Genomic DNA, 22402 nt, shown 5'->3' with positions numbered 1-22402 from the left:
TTCCCCTGGCAACTCCATTGAGAGAGACTCCACTTTTCAAGAACCAGTAGTTTGAAAACCTTCTTGGTGACTTCATTATTGTCAAGATGAGTTCTACTGCAAGAATAAATCCTAGGTATGCTCCTATGGATCGATCTCAAATCCCTGGATTTCCAAATACTAAGCCTCATGTTGTCTGGTTTACAAATCTTCCTATATTTAAAAATGTACAAGAAGATGATGCTACTTTGCATTTAGTAAGGTTTCATTTACATGTATGTAGACTAAGAGTTGAGTTTCCTGAGGACTGTCTCTCTTGAAGTTGTTTATGGCTACCCTGGAAGATAAAGCTAGGGAGTGGTATAAGGGTTACCAGAAGGAAGCTTATGTTCTCTAAAGTATTTCCATAATGTGTTCTCCAACCGTCATGTGAAGTCTTTTATTTCTTTACAAAGCTATTGTGATTATAGTGAAGGTTTCATTGCATATCTTGAAAGTGATGATATCGAATGTATGGATGATGAAGAAATCATTGAAGCCTTCTTTGATTTTTCCTTTCAACAACAGTCTGAAGAAGCCAGTCACCTTGATACACAAGATCATAGTCAGCATATAATAGCTTCCACTTTGCTTGTAGATGAAGGAATATTTCATCTTGATAGCCAAAAGGAATCACATGAAATGAATGAGAAGTCAGATGAAAATTTATATACTCCTTTGCTTGAAATTAATGAAGATATTCAACATTCTTGTCAAATTTTAGGAGGGAAAGAAGACAATTGTTGTTTTGTCCAAAGAAAACAAAGAGTACTTCCTCCTTTGACTGAAGAAGAAATAAATCATATTCTTAATTTGCAAAATCCATATTCCATCCATTAAGAATGATGATGTTATTGTACAGTCTTTCCAGTTTCCAAGTGGTTATGAAGAGGAGAACAGTGATAAAGAAGAAGTTGGTTTAGAGCCCCTTGCTTATACAAATCTTCCTCTAGGTTCAGAAAATGAAGGGTCTGTTGATGAAAAGGAGTTTGCCCCAGATCCTATAAATATGGACACTTATGCTGTTGAAAATATTATGGAGGATCCTTTTGCTAATTTGTTACAACCATATGGAAATAATGCTTATTCTTCTCCTTTTATTGATTCAAAAAAGGTAATGATTCATAATTTTCAAGATCCCTTGGACAGTCATTTGCAAGCATTGGAGAAGATGAATGTTGTTTTGTTTATCAGCATAAATCTTGGTTTTAGTTTTCATTGTGAGTTTCCTACATATACATCATTCTGCCCACTTGAGGTAAGTGAAAGCCGAATTTTAGTAAGTAACCATCTAGTGGATTGGTTACACCGGAAGCATCATTTCACCCAATCAACAATGGTGGAAGAAGGGAAAAAGAGGAGGAACATGCCAATGTGTTGCCTCTGGCTCATGACGAGGAAACAATTCAATTAACAGTTGTTCTGATATTTCTATTTATCATCAAGATTTGTCCTTTGCACATGATTTTCAAGATCATTTTACCAGTTGGCTGTAGTCATTAGATCATGATGGTTATCTTGTTTCGAATCATAGTTTTCAGATTCATTTGTATGCTGAGTTGCCAAACTTCAAGGTTTTTGTAGATAGTGTAAATAGAGGACAATCAGGTATCGAGTTGCTTGATTGGCTTCATTGGAATTTTTCCTTTACCTGATTTAGCAGTCATTTTCAACAATTAGAATTCAATAGGGTGTGGATTTTGTTTCAGCAGAAACTTTCTTTCAAGTTCAATTTCTAGCGAGTGACAACAAAATTCATCAAGGTTTGAAGCCTGAGGAGAAGGCCCTAAGGCTTTGATGATCTGATAGTTTGGATTGAAGTTTTCAGTGTTCAGTTTGGTTCGTAGTTTTTGACCATATTGGCCCACATGGTTAGGCACTTGGGCTATAGTGTTCTTGACACCTCCAATGAGCTGCCATCTATAATAAGGCCGATGTTAGTGTCAGTATTTGCATACTGCCATCAGTGATAAAAAAATCCTCTTTTCATATCATATTAGGGTCCCATTCTGAATTTTTTGTCATTCCACTAGGTTGTCATTCAAAAATTTGGTCACTGAAGGTTGAATTAGGGTTTCCTTTACTCCTTTTAGAAATGTACCCCTTACTGGCTCATTTCAACCTTGCTGAGTATCCATTGTCCATAAAGTTAATGACATCATGCCATAACATTAGTCATGTCATCTTGAAATGCAGTCCTTTAAGGTCTCATTAGGTCTTTTAGGGTTTTTCAAGGTTTCATTAAGTCATTAGGGTTTCCAAGGTCCAATAAAACTCAAGTCCATTACCAAAAGCATCCCAAAGCAAAAGTCAAAAATCAAGATTTCCAAAGCATCATCCACCTGTCAAGAGCAAAAAAGTAAAAAAACATTAAATTGAAAATTTGAAAATGACAAGGAACATTAGAAAGTGGGTGTGAAACTCATAAATTATATTTCATCCAAGTATAAAGGCTCTCAAACACACCAATGAAGCTTCATTTGCACTTTAGCACTCTCAAAACTCCTCAGCAAAAGAATTTATCGATTTTAAGGTGAAATTGGGCAAAACAGAGCAAGAGGGCTGTTAGGATATTCCGACACATAGGAAATAGTTAAGTTCAACTTGGTCTAGTATAGAGTTAGGTATAGAGTTAGGTAAAGTGTGTTTCTTTACCGTTGTACATTTTGTAACTTACAATCCGACGGTCACGATATGTAGTGATCCGACGGTTCACTCTCTCCTCGGTATTACCGACACTTGATCCATGGCTTGACACCCGATTGGTCCATGAGTTCTATTTAAAGCGCATGGAGGGTCATTGTTCGGGCAATCCGTGCATGAGAGAAGCTTATGTAAATTTTCATTCTTTGATTAATAAATTGCCTGTAGTAGCCACGTTGGCGCAGATCGTGGACTGTTTCCCTCTTTGAGGGTTTTAACCACGTCAAAAATACTGGTGTATTGATCTGTGATCTGGTTTTGAGCGGTGTCCTTTTGGTGTTCTTTCTGAGGAACTTACCCTGTAAATTCCTACATGGTATCGGAGCTATTTGAGGGCCGCGTCCGTTGGTGATCCAAATATGAAGCCGGTAGAACTGCATGCGGCTGTCGTTTCCTAGATCTGCTGTTTCTGACTGCTTTCGGGTCGAGAAGATTGCTTTGTTGCGTTCAGAGCATCTGTTCTAGTGAGGAACCCCTTTCATTTCACGCGAAAAGGTTTCCAGTAGCCCTAGCTGCGTCATTTTTCAGATCGGGAGGTATACAATGTTTTTGCAGTTTACTGTTATTTTCTCTCTGCTTATTTCGGTTTCGGTTTATTTAGCCCTTTTTTTTAACCGGATCTATATCTTTCATTTCTGCGTATGCTCTTTGCCCTGCGACTCTGTGCGATCTGGGCAAATCAGAAACAGAAAGGAAGGATTTTTCTCATGCGTATGCTCTTTTCCCTGCACCTTAGTGTGATCTCGGAAAATCAAAAACATTGAGAAAAATATTTAGTTTTTCGGCTAAAGCTAACTTTGAGCCGCAAGGTTCATTTTTTTTTAAAATATCTATTTTTTTGGCTAAAGCTAACTTCGAGTCGCAAGGTTCGTTTTTCTTTGCATATTCGTGTTGGGTTTTGTGTTTTGTGTTTTGTAGGGAAAAAGAGCTTTCTCAAGGCAAGCACGCAAACCAAGGCCCCCCCCTCTCTCTCTCTCTCTCTCTCTCTCAAATTTTTTGTATAGATCAATTGGTTCAAAGCTATTTTAAGAGAGTAGAGGTCTTGGGTTCAAGTCTCCATTTTGTGGGGGTGGATTTTTTCATTCCCACACATTCGCGCACTTTGCCGGCAACTTCAACAAATTTTTTTCAAAAAGCCATAACTTCTTCATCCGGAAGCCTTTTTCAGAGCCGGTTTTTTTAAAACAGCCTAATTTTTCGAGATCTATCCATTGGAACACTTATTTTCAGCATCTTCAGCTTCAGCTTTTTTTTAAAAATGGAAAGTCCATGCCAAGTCATTCTTGACAGCCCTAACTACTTCCAATGGATAGCCTACATGGAAGATTTACTTAGAAGTAAAGGTCTCTACAGAATAGCCACAGACCAAGAGAAGAAACCAAAAGATGAAAACAAGGCTGCAAAATGGGAAAATAGACAAGATCAAACACATGGTTTGATAGGGATGTCTATTTCTCCTGATCTTAGATTCCATATTGCAGAACTTGAGACTCCTCATGAAACATTGGAAAAAATCACTAAAGTTTTTTGGATTAAAAATGAAATTAGAGCCCATCAACTTGAAAATGAGTTGCTTACTTTGGATCCTAATAATTTTTTTTGCATTGAAGATTTCTTGTCCAAATTCAAGACCCTTAGATATCTCTTGGAAGGTGTTAAGGTTAAGAAAGAAGATAGTAACCTTATTTATTCCATCCTTACTAAGTTGGGACTAGCCTACTCTGTATTTGTTTCCACTTTCCATTCTACAAGGGAAGCTTTCATTTGTCAAGGAAAATACTACAAGGCCCCTTCCTTTGACTCCTTTTGTGATTCCTTAATAAGAGAACAAGAAAAACTCTTACACCTTGGTCTTCTTAATCTTGGAAACTCTTCCAAGAAAGCGTTAGCCGCCCAACAGCAACCAATTTCAAAGAATCCTAAGAAGTCATATCCTAAAAAGAATGGTCCTAAACCAAACAAGGGTCCTAAGCAAAATCAGCCTCAAAATGAAAGATCATTTCAGCAAAATGATAAGACCAATAAAAACAAATGGAAGAAGACTGATAGACATTGTAACTTTTGTAATCGAGATGGCTACTTAGAATCTAAATGCTTTAAGAAGATGGAAGCCTTGGAAGCCGCAATGAAGAAACATAACATCCATGTGGAGCATACTTCAACTTCAACTTCCGGAATGGCACTTTCTGCATGTCGTTGTCAATCATCTCAGTCTGGTTATGCATTAAATGTATCTTCTTCTTCTCCTTCTCATGAGTGGCTCATTGATTCTGGAGCCTCTTATCACATGGCCAAAAACCAAGCCATGTTTTCTTCTTTAAATGATTGTAACACCAAAAATATATATGTTGGTGATGATAGATCTCTTAATGTTGTAGGGACTGGAACTGTTCATCTAGACAATGGTCAGTTTAATGATGTATTATGTGTTCCAACCTTATCCTGCAACCTTCTATCTGTATATCAGATAACTCATTCAGGTGAAGGTAAAATTGTTGAATTTTCACCTCATGATGTTGTAATCAAGGATCTAAGAGATCCTAAACAGATTCTAGCTACTGGTATTGCTGATGATTCCACAAGGTTGTATAAGTTTCACAACTTTGGGTCATCAAATCTTCCCTCAGTATTTGTTGCTCATAATGATGAAGTGAGCAAACTTTGGCATGAGCGATTTGGTCACTTAAACTATCGCTCCCTTCAGCATCTATGTAAAGAAAATATGGTGACAGGTCTTCCTATGGTATCTTGCAGAGATGGTGTTTGTTCCGGATGTGTACTCGGAAAACATCATCGGGACAGTTTTGACAAACGTGCCTCTTGGCACGCCTCAGCCCCTTTACAGCTTGTGCACAGTGATTTATGTGGTCCACTTCCTGTTGCTTCATTCTCTGGCTGCAAGTATTTCTTAACTTTCATTGATGATTTCTCCAGACGCACTTGGGTATACTTCTTAAAACTCAAGAGCGAAGTATTTAACACATTTTTGGCCTTCAAAGCCTTTGTTGAAAAACAATCTGGACATCAAATTCTTAAGCTAAGAACTGATAATGGTGGAGAATATGTTAAAAACACATTCATCAACTTTTGCACCGAAAATGGAATTCAAATGCAACATACTGTTCCATACACTCCACAACAAAATGGTGTAGCTGAAAGGAAAAATCGCACCTTAAAGGAAATGGCTAATTGTATGCTGCAATCTAAAGGACTCAGTCTTAGTTTTTGGGCCGAAGCAATTAATTGTGCAAATTATATAATCAATCGCACTCCTACTAAGGTTCTAAAGAATATCACTCCAGAAGAAGCTTGGAGTTCCATTAAACCAGATGTAAGTCACTTTCGTGTTTTTGGAAGTGAAGCATGGGCCCATATTCCAAATGAAAAGCATAAAGCTTTAGAACCTAAGAGTGAGAAATGTACTTTTGTTGGATATTCTGAAGATGTAAAAGGTTATAGACTTATTCCATTTAAGTCCAAAAATGTTATCATTAGAAGAGATGTAAAATTTGATGAAAATAAATCGGCCTGCGAGCCTAGTCCGGCGGATGTGCCACCTCTTCCTATCTCTTCTACTTTTGAAAACATTTCTTCTTCAGATGATGAAAGTGAGGATGATAATCCTCCCCCACCTTCTCAGGATCCTCAACTTCCAAGATGGGTCCGTGCTACTCGGGATGCAGCAGGTGATCTTGCCGGTGATCCTACAGATCAGCGACGTACACGTTCTCAGTTTGAAAGAGCCTCTTCTTTACTGGCTCAAGCTCCAGTAAATCATGATCCTGACACTTTTGCAGAAGCTTCAGGCCATCCACATTGGGAAGCAGCTATGAATGAAGAATATCATTCATTGTTGACAAATGATACATGGGATCTTGTTCCTCTACCAAAGGGACGCAAACTTGTTAGATGTAAATGGGTTTACAGAACCAAGTATGGACCAGATGGGAAAGTTGATAAACATAAAGCTCGTCTTGTTGCTAAGGGTTTTTCACAGGTTGAAGGCATTGACTACACTAAAACCTTTTCCCTTGTTGCCAAAATGAACTCTATCCGCCTTGTTCTTTCCCTTGCTGCCTCTTTAAAATGGGAAGTCCATCAGATGGATGTTAAATCTGCCTTCTTGCATGGGGACTTGCATGAAGAAATCTATATGGAACAACCCATTGGCTTCATCCAAACAGACTCCAGCCTTGTATGTTGACTTAAGAAATCTCTCTATGGTCTCAAGCAAGCTCCTCGGGCTTGGTATGCCAAAATGGATAGCTTTCTTTTAGAATCTGGCTTTTCTAGGTGTTATTCTGACAATACTGTCTACACCAAGAAAGTGGGCAACTCTCTTATCATCCTTGTTCTTTATGTTGATGATCTTATTCTTACTGGTAGTGATCCCAACCTTATCAACCATGTGAAGTCCAGCCTTAAAAAGAAATTTGAAATGACAGACTTAGGACACTTACACTATTTTCTCGGTCTTCAAGTCTTGCAATCCAAGGAGGGTATTTCCCTTTCCCAGTCCAAGTATGCTTGTGATATTCTTCGTCATTTTCACATGGAAGACTGTAAGCCAACCCCTTCTCCCTTTCAGTCTAGAGTCAAACTTTCAGTCTCTTGTACTTCTCCTGAAGTTGATGCTACCTTATACCGTCAACTTGTAGGAAAACTCTTGTATTTAACCCATACTCGTCCTGATCTTTCCTTTGCTGTTGGCCTTGTTGCTCGTTTTATGCAAAACCCCCGTGAAAGTTATTGGAAAGCAGCCAAAAGAATACTTCGTTATGTTCGAGGTACAGTACAGTTTGGGATTCATTACAGTGCCAAAGCAGCTCCTCTATTAGTTGGTTTCACTGATTCTGATTGGGCTGGTGACCCTGATGATCGGAAGTCTACTGCCGGTTATGTCTTCACTCTTGGTTCAGGACCTATTACATGGGCTTGTAAGAAACAGGCTGCCATTTCTCTTTCGTCAACAGAAGCAGAGTATCGTGGTGCCGTGGAAGCTAGTAAGGAAGCCTTGTGGCTTCGTCAGATCCTATCAGAGTTTGGCTTTGAGCAGCAGCATCCAACCACACTTTGGTGTGATAATCAAAGTGCCATTCAGCTATGCAAAGATCCAGTCTAGCATCAGCGCAGCAAACACATTGAACTACACATGCACTTCATCAGAAAGCTCATTCATGACCATGTTCTTGAAGTGCAATATTGTTCAACAGATGATCAGGTTGCAGACATCTTCACAAAGGCTCTCACAGAGGCGAAGTTCACTAAACTTCGATATATGCTTGGAGTTCAGGAAGTTGTCACTAAGGGGGGATAGACTCTAGTGCCTCCTTCCTTCTCCTATTGTGTCATATTTGTAAATCCTTCAATCCTATCCCAAGTTGTTCTTAAGGGGGGATGTTAGGATATTCCGACACATAGGAAATAGTTAAGTTCAACTTGGTCTAGTATAGAGTTAGGTATAGTGTGTTTCTTTACCGTTGTACATTTTGTAACTTACAATCTGACGGTCACGATATGTAGTGATCCGACGGTTCACTCTCTCCTCGGTATTACCGACACTTGATCCGTGGCTTGACACCTGATTGGTCCATGAGTTCTATTTAAAGCGCATGGAGGGTCATTGTTCGGGCAATCCGTGCATGAGAGAAGCTTATGTAAATTTTCATTCTTTGATTAATAAATTCCCTGTAGTAGCCACGTTGGCGCAGGCCGTGGACTGTTTCCCTCTTTGAGGGTTTTAACCACGTCAAAAATACTGGTGTATTGATCTGTGATCTGGTTGTGAGCGGTGTCCTTTTGGTGTTCTTTCTGAGGAACTTACCCTGTAAATTCCTACAAGGGCGCGTTTAGCAAGGTCGCTGCGTGTTTAGCTGAGTTGTTGCATGTTTGAATGGATCGTTGCACGTTTTCCAGAGATCCCAGTGTTATTTACAATGGTGTTGCACTCCTGTAGAGGTCGCTGCATGTTTGACCAAGTTGTTGCGCCTTTCCCCAAGCCGCTGCACATTCGCCTGAAAGGATCCAGAACATGCTAAAAACCCTCCATCGCCACCAAGTTTCCAAGTTGGTCGTTATATACTTCAGCAAATCAAGTTGGTGGCAAATTTACTCACTACTTCACTCTGTTATTTACCTACATATGGTTTAAGTTGTTTGTTGTTATTCCTAAGATTAAACCCTACTAATACATTCCCACCATTTCAAATCACTTTTCCTATATTTCATTACAATTCCCCACTTAACAACCATCCTATGTCACCTCCCTCATTCCACACATCCCCATCTCCTCCTCATCATCTCTCCTCACATCATTCCACATTTCCCATACCCACAGTCCATTCTACCATTTCCCTAGGGTTTTGACAGCAATAAATCATGGTAGAAGAAGAACATAGAAGTCAGAGTGAGGAAGAAAAACAAAAGAGGAGGAAATATAAAAAAGGAAGGAGAATCATCATATATGAGCCAACCAACACTAGAGAGCTCATGGCATCTCCCATCACTATCATAAGCTTCAAACATATGGGATGTTTTGAGTTTTGTGAGAAGGTGGAAAGAATCCAACATCATTCTAAATTGAAAAGACAATTCATCATCAACCTCCATGACAACCAAGCAACCGTTGTCGGTGTCACCTTTACTATATCTTTTTCTATCATATCAGCTGCTATTGGGATCCCAAATGTTGGGGAAAAATGGTTTAAAAAGACGGAATTGGATTATTGCTACTATGAGCCATATCTTAAACCCAGCCAAAAGAATGAAAGGAGGAGGATTTTCCCTTTCTCTTACCTCCTAGATAGACATGTTCCTATGATGAGAATCATCATGAAGTACTTCACATGTGAGGGCAAGTTTTCTAGGCTCTATTCCTATCATATTCAGTTCCTCATGCATTTTACAAGAGTCAAAATTCTCAATCTGACCTACTATCTTTACCTAGATATCGACAAGATGTCATACATTTCCAAAAGGAAAGATCATGATCATCAAATGCATAACATATTTCACCATTCTCTCATCAAGATGATAGTCCTACACTTCCTTGATTAGCTTAACATTGCATGGGACACTTTCATATCCAATGAGATTTTCACAGTCCCACCTATTCAGCATGGCCAAGAGGCACCTTCATCCTCTCATCCATCCACCTTCATTCCTCCACCTCAGTCCATACATCATTCATCTTAATATTATGAGTTAGCCACACCATCACCTCCATCATCACCATTTCATGAGCCTATTCATTCACCTGGCAAAGATGAAGGCATTGGGCAAGAGCATATTGAGCATGGTGAGAGCAGCAAGCCCAAAAGGGCTGGTTTAGGTACCATGGCACATACCTATCAAAGAGGGCATAGGAAAGTGTTTTCCCCACTAATTGTGGGAGGGGCCTTGCCTTCTTCATCGACAAAGCAGGTACGGCAAGGAAAAACTTGTAGAAGCAGAGATACAGCAGCAGGAGGAAGACCTCTATGAGATAGAGCATGATTTTCAGTTAGTTGACTCAGATGAGCATGACGACAGTAAAAGCACAACTATTATCATCAAGGAGAAGAATGCACTCATAAGTGAGATTGAGGTCAACTTGCAAAGGGCCAAATGGATCATTTCCTATTATAAGCAGGGAAATAGGCAGTTTGAGGTCAAACATGAGCTCATGGAGATTTAGCTCAGAAAGGAAAAGAGAGATGCTGAAAAGGCTAAGGCCTTACTTGATGAGGCATATGGGCAGTATGGTGAGAAACTTGATGAACAGGTGCCAAGAAGAAGGCTAAGGACTAGAGGCCTAAAGAGAGCGTTGGAGCAAGAAAAGAAAAGGGAGGAAGAACTAGCCAATGAGCTCACCTTGACTGAGCAATTTTCCAAGATGGTAAATGAAAACTGAGAATATTGGCTTGAGAAGGTAAACGGTCATTTGGAGAACCTCCTAAACAAGGCCGAAAAGGACAATGGTATTCAAAGAAGGATGGCGAAGCACTATGCCATGAGAGACAAAATTGCAAGGGCCAAGCTCAAAAGAGCTCATGCAAAAATTAAGGCCTTGACCAAGCAAGAGGAGAAAAAAGGGCTGGATATCCTTGCCAAGGCATCACTCCATGCCTCAAACATATAGCCAGCTATCAGCCCACCAATTTTGGCCATTTTTGAACAATTTTGGCAAGATATGTTTTTCTCTATTTTTTGAGAAATTTTGGCACAACCATCATGGCCAAATGCGCAACACCTTGGGCACTGCGCTCTTTTTTGGAGCATCCAATGAGCAAATGGTCAGCATTTTTGGATTCAGAATGATGAGGACATGCACCCTGTACTTTTTCTAAGCATTTTGAGCTTAAAATGGTAAGCCAAAAGGGTCCAAAATACCAAAAAATCACCTTTCTGCTTCTTTTCTGGCCTGGTCGCTGTGCATTTGAGTAGTCTAGGGAGATTGCAATTTTGGAGGGCAAAATCAAGCCCATTTTCAAAACCAAGGGAATTTTTGGAAACAAGATAGGATAATATTTCCAATGAGCTCTCCTGGGATAGATTTGGACATTAGGAAGGCAGTCAAAAGTTAGCTTGAAGAGGTCATTGCGCGTTTGACATTGGCTCTATGAATTTGACCAGGTCGCTACGTGTTTGACAGTCTTATGCTATTTTCACTATTTCCCTCCAAGTTGAATTTTACCTATGGGAAATTCAAGTTTCACTCATGTAATTGATCTAGATGATGTAATTATTATGTTTTTACTTTTATTTAGGGTAGATACATCAGTTAAATGGCCTATGTGGCATGTAATGAATCAGTTTTCTAGAGTGAGGGATGAGTCACTTTGACCACCCTACACTAGCTATCAGTTCAACCTTTCTTGCAACTGCTCCTCCTCTCATGGATTCGACCCTTGAGCCTAGGATGAGGTTTTTTTAGGCATATATTATGTATTTTCTTAGTCATTTTATAGGCTGGAATCAATTGGAAGTTTGGCTATTTATCAGAGACACTAGTGTAATTAGTATTTGGTAGAATTTAATGAATGAGTTGCAGTTATTTTGGTGGAATACTTATGGTATGGAATTTTGACATAGTTTCTTTTTATGTTTCATATGTTTGAATGTTTTGTACTCCCTTGTTTCAGTTCACTTCTATGATATGTTGATTTTCAAGTTGATGAGAAGAATACATCTTACATGCTCTGTTTTGGGGAAATCTTCATAATTTGTCCAGTTTCTTCAGTTTATATAGAACACATGCTTGTCTTTCTCTTTCTAGCACCTCACTGGTCTTATCCATCTCACTTCAGAATCTTAAAGTGTTTGAGTGCCTACCTACTGTTATCACTCTAAAATTTCTGTAGGGTTGTCATCTTGTGTTTAAATAAATAATAGAGGTAACCACAAATCTACTTTTGAGATCAGGATCTAGGCTTCCTAATGCTTAGAGAGGGATCTCTCTTAATGATTTAACTTGGTTGGATTAATTGATTTTCGGCTAGTTATTTAAGCTTGGTTGGGTTTTGATTTGTTTGGGTGGTGGAATCACTGATTTAGATGGATAGATGAATGTCTCTTTATCATTGGGCCATGGAGTCCAAATGTCAAGAAAACATGATTGAATCAAGTTTTAAAGATAGTGTTCACAAGGCATGATAGCTGAGTAAATTCATATCTTTTAGGCTGGATGGTGAAGTGGTTTTTCAATCGGGGTCAAGAAGCAGTTAAGGATTCCTCAAACCGGATAATGAGGGAAATGAAAGAGGTCAATCGAAACTAGGGAGCAATGAAGAATTCCCTACTCTGGATATTAGAAGAAAACATCAAAATGAATAACTGTTCAAGACAGAGTGTACTTAAACAAATTCTGTAATAACATTCCAATTATTTCCTTCAAATTGGAAAACATGTATGTATGTGAAATACTTAAGAAAATAACAATTTAACAAATGAAAGATACTTACTGAAGTGGCCCAGTGCATGAATCTTGTAATGCACTGCCTTCACTACTCAGTCCAGTCTGCTAACTTGAAAATGTTACAATAAACCCTAAGGTTTTAGATCAATATAACTATAGAAATGTTTAGCAATCCACCCCTAATACTTCAAATTATGAAGTATTTATACAAAAACTATTACAAAATATCCTAAACTGTTTTAAGCATTATTCAAGGAAAAATAAATATCTTCATGCAAGAAGATAGAGACAGATATGTAACTGATGCAAGTTGTCCCTCTTTTATTATTTGTTGTTGGATTTTCTTTGATATTATGTTGCATTTTCTCTCTTGCTGTTTGCTTTCTCACTAATTGTCTCTTACTGATACCGCCTTTTACTGGTACTCTTTCATCTTTAAACTCTGTTACTCTTTATTGTTTTACCTTGACTGCTTTGGACTGCTCTGTTTTACCTTTCATCTTCATAGTAAATCATTCAACTTTTCCCAAGACTTTGCATTTGGTAATTTAATATTTACCATTCTTTTGTAGATTTCATTAGTTTCTGTGTATTTTTCAAAAGTAGGCTTGTTTATAAAGAGATGTTTTACCTCATGCTAGAGCTAAAACAGGTTCTCAAAACTCTTGTAAACCACTTTTCCTGTAGGAATCCCCTTCATGGAGGAGTTGTTGGCTTCTTCCTTTGCCACTTCTCTAATTTTCTTATCATAGTTTTCATGTGCCATCAACCTGTCGTTAGTCATCAAAGGATTAGGCACACCTTTCTGTCTCAAAGCATCAAATTTCACCATAAACCTAGCTATTGCTAGCTCCATTGTTTGGCATTTCTCCTCAAGTTGTGTCATCAGGTTCCTCCTGGTGATTACCATCTTTACTTCTAGTATGGTCTCAGTTCTGTCAGCTATCCCAAGCTCCTGCAATTCATACTTGTTCTTTGAGTTAAGGAACTGGATTATTCTTGAGGATTCTTTTGGCTTATTCCCAAGTTTGGCTCTTACCCTTTGAATTGTTTCACCAGTGTCTTTGACCAAATCACTTTCTCAAATATCACCTGTATAGAAGGCCAAATATCATTAATAGAGTTAATGATAGTGGCCCATAGCTGCTGCTTTACTTGGGAAAGTGTTTCTTTCAATGTCAATTCTTTCTCTAACCTTTGTATTCTCTCAGTCAATTTGTTTGAATTCTATGTTTCAGTTTTATGCATTATTTGTGCAAACTTCTTTTCATCCTCTAGACCTTTTATCTGTTCCTTAAGTCTGTTTATTTCATTGGTTTGGATGGCCATATCCTACATAGCTTTGATTAATTTACCTGCTTCATTGCTAGGATGAGCTGTTGTTGTTGAACCTGTTGCTGATGTAGTTGTTGATGCAATGGGAATTGTTGTAGCTACTAGAGCTGTTGTGGCCACTGAAGCTGCCAAAGAATAAGGAACCGTTGTAGTAATTGTAGGAATAGTAGTGACAGTAACTGCTTCCATGCTGGCCTGTTTCTCCTGCATTAACTTGCCCATCTCATTTTCCATTTCTTTTAATTGAGCATTTAATTGAAGAATGAGGTCCATCATCTCATCTCTTTGGCTTTGATTCTCTAGAACTTTCTCGGTCTGTGGATGTTAAGAAGGAAGCAATTTTAGTTGCTTCTTCAATGCAACAATGTCTTCATTCTTCTTTTTTATAAGATTTTCTGCTGCCTTGATGTCATTTAGATTATAGCCAATCTCAATAACCAAGTCTTCTAGTCATTTAATTCTGTTATCCTATGCTTGTGAGGATGCCTCCTCTAGTTTAAATTATGTTGTGATATTCTCTAGAGAATTTTGAAGTTTTTGTACATTCATAGCTTTGTTGGTCATAGTTGAGTATATCATTTCTCCTTTATGTCTTTTTCTTTATCTACTGGTTTTCTTGATGAAAAGACTTCAATACTATGCTTCTTTTAAATAATCTGAGTATTAAAGGTTGAACGCTGATGAGTTTCCTCTGAAACTGCTGGAGCTATATTTTCTTTAACCACTGTGTTAGTATCAATGATTTCAATTGTCTCAACTGTCTCTTCTTGCTCATTTACAAGATTTAGCTTGGGCTTCTCCCTACACATAATTTCAAATTTGTCATCTGCTATATCTTTGTTTGAGAAAGAACCTTATTCCCTAGTCCTTTTTTCATTTCTCTCTTGTAGGGCTGGAGTATGTAGAATGGAACTAGTATCCATCTGTTTCTCCATATCCATTAAGGTGTTTTCGAACCACTCTGACTGGTTGGCATATTTTTCAATCTCTGGCTTGGACTCATGCATAAAAGGGCTCAATTTAAACTTCAGTCTCAGTTTGTTTATGACACCTAAAGGATCACACTGCCATTTGAAACTGTTACTGAAATTCATTTCCTGTAAACATTTTTCTGCTTCTTCTCCAGCTTCCCTATTATTGCAGATAAAAGGACCAAGTTGGTTTTTTATTTTAAACCGTTTTTTCTTCCTGGCTGATAGAAATTTCACATCATCTGAATTTATGATCTCCCTAATATACTCTAATGCAAATATCCTCATGGGGAGATATTTGGGCAGCTTATATGGAGTGAGTTGACATCCATACACCCTTACTCAGTGTGGTTCTGGTATAAATACCAGTCCCCTATTCTACTGTGTTTGGACAACTATAAAACTTTCTTTATCTCATCACTGACCTTGGTTTGATTGCTATTGCTTAGCATGTTAACCACTAGGTGAACAAATGAATCAATGAAATCCTTGTAGCTGAAAACTGTGGAATAATTTTGGATTTAGGGTGTCGAAAAGATAACAGATCTAGGATGGCCCTTAGTGTCCAGTTTTTGGATGTTAACTGTAAACCTTTCTGACTGGAAGTATAGAAACACATGGAACAATACTGAAGAATATTTCAATACTCTTTCATCTGGAAATCTGATAAATTGACCATGGATTCTGTCTGCTAAGAACTGGGCAAAATTGAAAATTGTAGCTGGAGGCTTTCCTGGGCAAAAAATAGAAAGGAAACCAAGTATAGGCTCATCTATGGATTCTGTCTGCTAAGAACTCGGCAAAATTGAAAACTGTAGCTGAAGGCTTTCCTAGGCAAAAAATAGAAAGGAAACCAAGTATAGGCTCATCTACATGTTCATCAGTGGTATATCCTAGAATACAAGACAACATGGTTACAATCTGTCTAGCCCTCTCAGAGAAAATGGTGGCAGAGTATGGAGGATTGTCTATAGGAATATGAGCCTCTTCTAGGATGAAAGTCTGAAAAATTTGAGATCTCTTGGGAAGGTCCAGCTTTAAGTACAGATCAAGTAGGTTTTCAATAGAAAATGGGGTTTCATTAGGCTTTGGCTAGATCTGCAACATTTCATTTATTGACTCTACAGTGATTGTGAATAAAATCTGTTGGTTAGGAGAGACTATGGCTCTTTGACTTGGGATATAGCAGAGTTGGCATAGGTGGATGATTTCAGGGAACTGGTATACCTGTGGGAACAAGTATTTGGGTAAATTAGACTCCCATAACTGAATATCATCATTCTGGTTGAGGAATTTGTCTTTACTCCAGCAGTGGAGTTTCAATAGATGGCTAGGGGAGGTTGTGTCTTTGATCTGGAAATCTCTGTCGGCCAATGGGAGGTGGTCAATATTCAGGTGAGGAGTTTGCAGGGGTTTTTCATTCAGAATGCTTTGGGAAGCCATAGATTTGTTTATTTTATTGAATTAATCACTATTTGGCTTAAGGAGTAGGCTTAGGACCTCTGGAAAGATGAATACAGTCTGCAACAAAGGGTTTGGGATGCAACAATGGCTTGCTTTAGGTTGGCCAGGCATTTAATTGGTTAACTTGATTAACTCATTATAAATGTTGTGCAAAGCTTAAATATAGACCTTCTGGTACTTCCGGAATACTTGGAAAACAAAGATTTGGTATGCAGACAGGTTCTCTAGGGGCAGCGGAGGCTTTTTGAGGCTTCAATGGTCTTTATGCTGCTTCAAATTGGAGTTTGCAACGTCTTCTCGTCGTAAATGGGTTAAAACAGTTGAGCAGAGTTTCTGGGCTTTAGAATTGGTTGGCAAAGGTTCTTTGCAACACAATAACAATGAAAAGAATAGAAATGGTAGCTTTTTTGTTTTTAACTAACAGTGGTTAACCTTTGGGCGCGAGGTTAATGTTTGAATAGTAGGTGGTTTCATCTTATGTGGGGAGGCTGTATTATGGTTCATCACACCGCTTTTGAGTGGTAGGGTGGTATTTTTTCGAAGGACGCAATATAACATGGGGCTGCCATGTAGCAAAAAGGCAAGTGGGGAAAACTGCAAATCTCGCTTTCTTTTGAGATATTAAAGACCGGATTTCGGAGCATGCGATATGGGATGAGGGCCGTTTGGATCCAAAGGTGGGTGATCGGAGGGTTATCGCATGGCAGAGTTGTGAGGGATGAGTCGGGGTGTGGGGTCGGGTTTAATTAAAATGTAACACGAAGTAATATATGCGATAGGTATTTAAAATAGAAGTGGGGACCATGGGTTATACGACGGAGGGTTATAACCCATATGCGAAGGTTTTTAGGGATCGAGAATATAATGTAGTGGGGGGGTGAAATATATAAAGCGAGAATAAATGTATAAAGACTATAGGTTAGAATAATATAAAGGGTTTGGGGAATACGAGAGCGGGAGTTTAGAAAAAAATTTGGGATGAGTTAAAAGGGTATCGGGGAGGGTTTTTCAATGGGGTCCGATACATTTTAACTTTTTTAAACTTAGGATAAGGGGGTTTTAGTGGGTTTACAAGGGAAAATGAGATGAAATAAGGGAAAAGGTAAAATGAATGGGAAGGGATATTTTTACAAGGGGAAATGAAGAGGTAAGGGTCATTTGGAATCAAGAAGAGGAAAAATATTAGGGAATGAAAAGTAATGAAGGAGTAATGAAGGGAAATTAATAATTTAGATATGTGAGGGGTTTAGAAAAATGAGAGGAAATTAGTGAATGATCTTTAGTATTCAGGCTTAAATATATATAGAATTTTTAGGGTAAATACCCAAAGTAATATACAACTTATGTCCTATTTCTTTGATAATTCCTCCTGCACTGAAACACAAGATAAGCATGATTAAAGTGCATTTGAGCTAGCAACCTTATGCATTCCATAACCCCTTTTATCTACCCTTTATTTACCCTAGCACTTTCTCTTCATTTATTGGGTGCATTTCAGCTTGTTGACCCTTTATTTCTTTTTATTTGATAAGCAAAATATCTAATTCTAATCTTATAACTTCCAATGGTTCAGATTAAACTGATGAACTCATTATTATTCTCTACCTAACTACTGAGGGGCCGATGTCAGCAATAGGTACATCAACCAGAAATCGATCCATAGGAGAGGTAAGTGGGATAGACATGGGCCGTCCCTGAAAACACTGACTTCCATAGTTCTGTTTCCGCCAGACAGTAATGTTCTCAGTAGAGGTTGGACTAATGTGGGGAGATGAGGTGCCAAATGGCTTATGGATAGTGAGCGTACACAAGTCCAGTGTTTTCCTTTGTAATAGAAAGTCCAGGTCACTTCCAACAGAGTTTGTGGGAGAGTCCAATGGCGAGTTAGGCAGAGTGACGTTATTTCTAGGTGCCTTGACCTGATTAGGAAAAGGAGAGGGTGACAGAGATGGAACATACATAATATGGGAAATGGAGGGAACATCGTGAAACATAAATGGTGTCGAAAAAGGAGCCGATATTTCCTGACAGGGGTGAATAGATCCCGGTAAGGGTTTTCAGATATGTTTAACAGGACTTATAAGGGTCAGGAAATCAGAGTTCACAGAGGATATAGGAGATGATGGTACCGTGATGGGTGAGAAGTCATTTATTGAGGAGCTAAATGCATGAGGACGGAAAGAAGGAGAGCCATGAAGAATACATGGATGATGCCGAAATGTAAAACCATGTTGATTACTCATCCTAGGATGACCTCTGCCAAATTGCAACTTCGACAATGCACCAAAACAATTCCATCCTTTCATACGTCCACCCAGCCGATGTGGGCATTGGGCCAACAGATGCCCAATATGATGACAGTATGAGCATCTGAAGGGAACACCCCAGAAATCCAGTCTCTGAGATAATTGAGTCTCCCCCCAGTGAAGTTCAATATGGTCCTAAAAACCCCCCTGATAATCCTTCTCAATCAGGATGCAAGCTATGTGTTTGTCAAGTGCCCACAAACGGCATGGATCATCATAAACGAACTTGTCGATGGCATTACCAATATCCATAAGAACCTGCTTTGTCCAAAGCTCAATTGGTAATCCAGGCAATTTCACCCAGATAAGCTTGTTCTATGGTGTGTTGTTAAGTGGATTGTACCCAATGTACCAGATATGTAGCGCTAGGAAACTCTTGCCATTAATCCATGGAACAACTTTGATTTTTGCCAAATCCTCCTGATTGAGAAAGTGAAAGCTATACCAACCTCTCAACAGGCGCACAACAGTCGGCATATATCCCAGCATAAATTTGCATTTCCTCCACCCAAATTCTCATCTCAGAATCACTTAATTTCGTGAAATACCATCAGCCAACGAGAGCACACTTCTGTAAACTAGAAATAGGATCAATCAAAATAGCATTGTCCAAAGCCAAAGCAAGACATCGGGTGGTTGTCTTGATGGAGTGTTGTCGATGCTTGAATTGACAGCCATAAACTGCATGCTCACCACCCTGTAGATTAAGGGATGCGTGACCACCATCTAGCACCTAAGTGTCACCTAGGATTGTGTGCCAAGCATCGAGGGATCATGGGCCACCTTGACGATCAACCCTAGATGAATGCAAAAGGTGTGACTCAGCATCCATGGAGGCCCGAATGAGAGCCTCGTTGGTAGAAGTGTCGGAATTAAGAACCTCCATACCCCAATTTGGAAAGTTAAACACAAAAAGTAAAACCCGTAAAGGCTGCCCTGACAAAATTAATGAAAAGTACAGAGGGTAGTTGAGAAAGTAATAGAAGAATGTCCCGGAAATACCACCCCAGACCTCCGGAACGGGATAGGCAACGTTCACGAGGAAGAGGAGCGTGCGGTTAATAAAGCCCACATCCCGCCAAGGGAGAGATCACCGCCAGAAGGACATCCTAAACAGGCAAAACGATGGTACACTGACACAAGGAATAAACATCCCGATGTGGATCGGTGTACAAGGTCCCCAGATCACATGGGAAAGTGTTTGAATGACAACTGGGTGTAAATGCGAGTGATCCAAGGAGTAAATGCCACCCACCAACCCCGAAGATTTGAAACCCGCTAGAAAATATAGAATTCTGGCACCGGAAAAAACCAGAGTCAAAGGCCATAACCAGTGGTAAGCAGAAAGGGAAATAACTTCTAAGACAGGTAGAATGGAAATACTACAACCCCTCGCAACAACAGCAACAATAACATCCCACACAGGTCATCCAGTGGTTGCAAATACGAAACCCGAATTGTTTGCAAAGTCTGGTAATAAAAAAAAGAATTGGTGCACTGGTTCCAATGCAAAGTAAAACATTTGAATTCATACAAAAACCCTTCCCGGAAGAGATAAAAGACCAATTATTCCAAATTGATTCAGACCCAGTGGATGAAAGTGAATAACGAAAATGCAGTGAAGGATATAAATCGAGAGGGCAAATATCAACAATATATGACACAATTCCGAAAGCAAGAAACTCTAAATGAGCATATGTCCTTCGTTGAGAAAATATAGGGTAAACTGATTCACCATACCATTGTCTGGTAATTGGTATGTTCTTTCACTGGCTGTCATTTCTGAAGTCCCCATATGCAAAAACCTCCAGTAATGACAGCCAGTGAAAGAACATACCAATTACCAGACAATACAGTCAAAACAACCTGCAGAAAGCTTCACCTCATACCCCATAAATCAGGCGTATGTCAGATGGTAAACATTTGCACTCTGGTGCGCGCTCTGGTTCTTCAAGGACGCCCTTCCGCTCCAGAGATAATTGGGACGTTAAGAGCCCTACTGTGCGCCTTCGCCTCCAGATAATGCTCTACAACTTCATAAATCCGGCTCTGCAACTATGATCAAATGTAGCATCTTGCAAAAAAATAATCATAAAACAAAAGATTTACGTATTCTAATAACAAGTTGCTATTCTATTCTTAGAAGTTTTTTTTTTCTTTTTTCTTTTTTTGTTTATACTCTATGAACAGGGTTTCTTTTATAGTTAGGTAGGTTCTCTTAAGCTTAAATAAAAATCTGAAATAATTTATTGAACCCCGTGAACCGATCAAGATCTTGGGCAATTTCAGAAATACTGTCCTTTCTGTGAATATTGAAATTTAATGTTCTCAGGACATGATTAATTTTTTCTTAAGGATTCGCATGTAAAACTAGCACAGATGGCCATTTGTCTAGCAAGATTCAAGGAAGGTTTTCTATAAATTTAGACATTTTCCAAATTAAAAATATGAGAAATATAAGATTGTGCAGAAAACAAAAAGAGTTCACCATTCACGAACACAAAAAAATGTTCACAGATAAAAGAAAATTCAAGATTCATTAAAACAGTACATTTGCTTATGGAAAATACAGGTAAATGACATGTTGGCTGGCAAATTTGGCCGTAGTTAGAATTTGGCAAATACAAATTTCAAACATTACTTAATGTATCGAGTAAATTCGGGGACTTATCAAATATGACGAGGCACTTTAAGCAATGCCGCTATCAGAAGGTATATCCAACAATTTAAGAAATAAATTTTAAAAATTAGAAGAGAATAGAATTTTAAAAATTAAAAGGGAAAACTTTAAACATCAGCGGTGAGCGCTTTTTGTAAATTTATACGTTCAAGGTCGCATGTAATTGAAAACATTTTTTTCTTTCCTTTTTTTTCAAAGTAAAATCTACAGCATTCACAAACATGTAATATTTCGGATGAAAAATACATGTAAATTGCAATATTTATCGGTAAAGCAGGCCAGAATTTGCAAAGATCGGCCAATTGTCTTGCAATTTCCTAAATTTAGCTTATTCGATCAAATTTGCTCAACGATATATGGCATGGCACCGATCATAGGATTTATCGAGTAAATGACCAAAAGATTTAAGCGTCCACTGTAAATACTTTCCATAAATTTACACATTCCTTTCAAAAATTTAAAATCAAGAGGAAACTGTAACTATTTCAAAATATTGGCACTCAGAGACAAAACATACCTTGCAATATCCGAGATTACACGTAGGCCTGGTAGAACAAGCAGGTTCAGGTGCTCTGTCTAAGATTTATCATAAAATAACTAAATAAATCCCGTCCAGCATTCAACAACTTTGAAACCCGTCCAGTAGACTTTAAACGTTTTCCAAAGGTATTGACTGCATGAAAATCAGATCCGAGCACAGCCACAAAAGAAGCTGATACCCTCGAACTCAGAACTTTAACAATGCGATCTTGCAGAGCAGGGCTTCTTCCTTGAGAGATTACAGAACTTTAACAATGCGATCTTGCAGAGATTAAGGGCTTCTTCCTTAAGAGATTATGTTTATTGAATGGGGCTTATTCAAATTATGGTGAACATTTAAACGATGAATTGAATGGGCATCGCCCATTCACAGATTCGTTCGCCGTCACCGCCACATCTTTTAAAATAATATGACTGATTTGATTTCTTTTATTCAGATTCGTTGCCTTCTGACAACCGTCCACCACTACGCTTAAGAATAATTTCACTG

At 38.6% G+C, this 22402-nt stretch overlaps 1 protein-coding gene across 1 annotated transcript in view; it reads right to left on the bottom strand.

Annotated features, from left to right (window-relative positions):
• Positions 1 to 22147, bottom strand: part of LOC149172959 (putative disease resistance protein At1g61300) — a 61070-nt gene extending 38923 nt beyond the window's left edge. Inside the window, exon 1 of the mRNA XM_089424470.1 lies at positions 21890 to 22147. The gene's annotated coding sequence lies outside the window, so the exon portion shown is untranslated. The remainder of the gene's footprint in view (positions 1 to 21889) is intronic.
• Between the last annotated feature and the right edge of the window lie 255 nt (positions 22148 to 22402).

Source organism: Pinus tabuliformis, chromosome 4_2, assembly GCF_031772625.1.
Source record: "Pinus tabuliformis cultivar Carrire ecotype Pingquan chromosome 4_2, CPIR1, whole genome shotgun sequence".
In the NCBI taxonomy this organism is placed as follows: Eukaryota; Viridiplantae; Streptophyta; class Pinopsida; order Pinales; family Pinaceae; genus Pinus; species Pinus tabuliformis.
The sequence above is the reverse complement of the archived record's forward strand: the minus strand, read 5'-3'. Positions and strand labels throughout refer to the sequence as shown.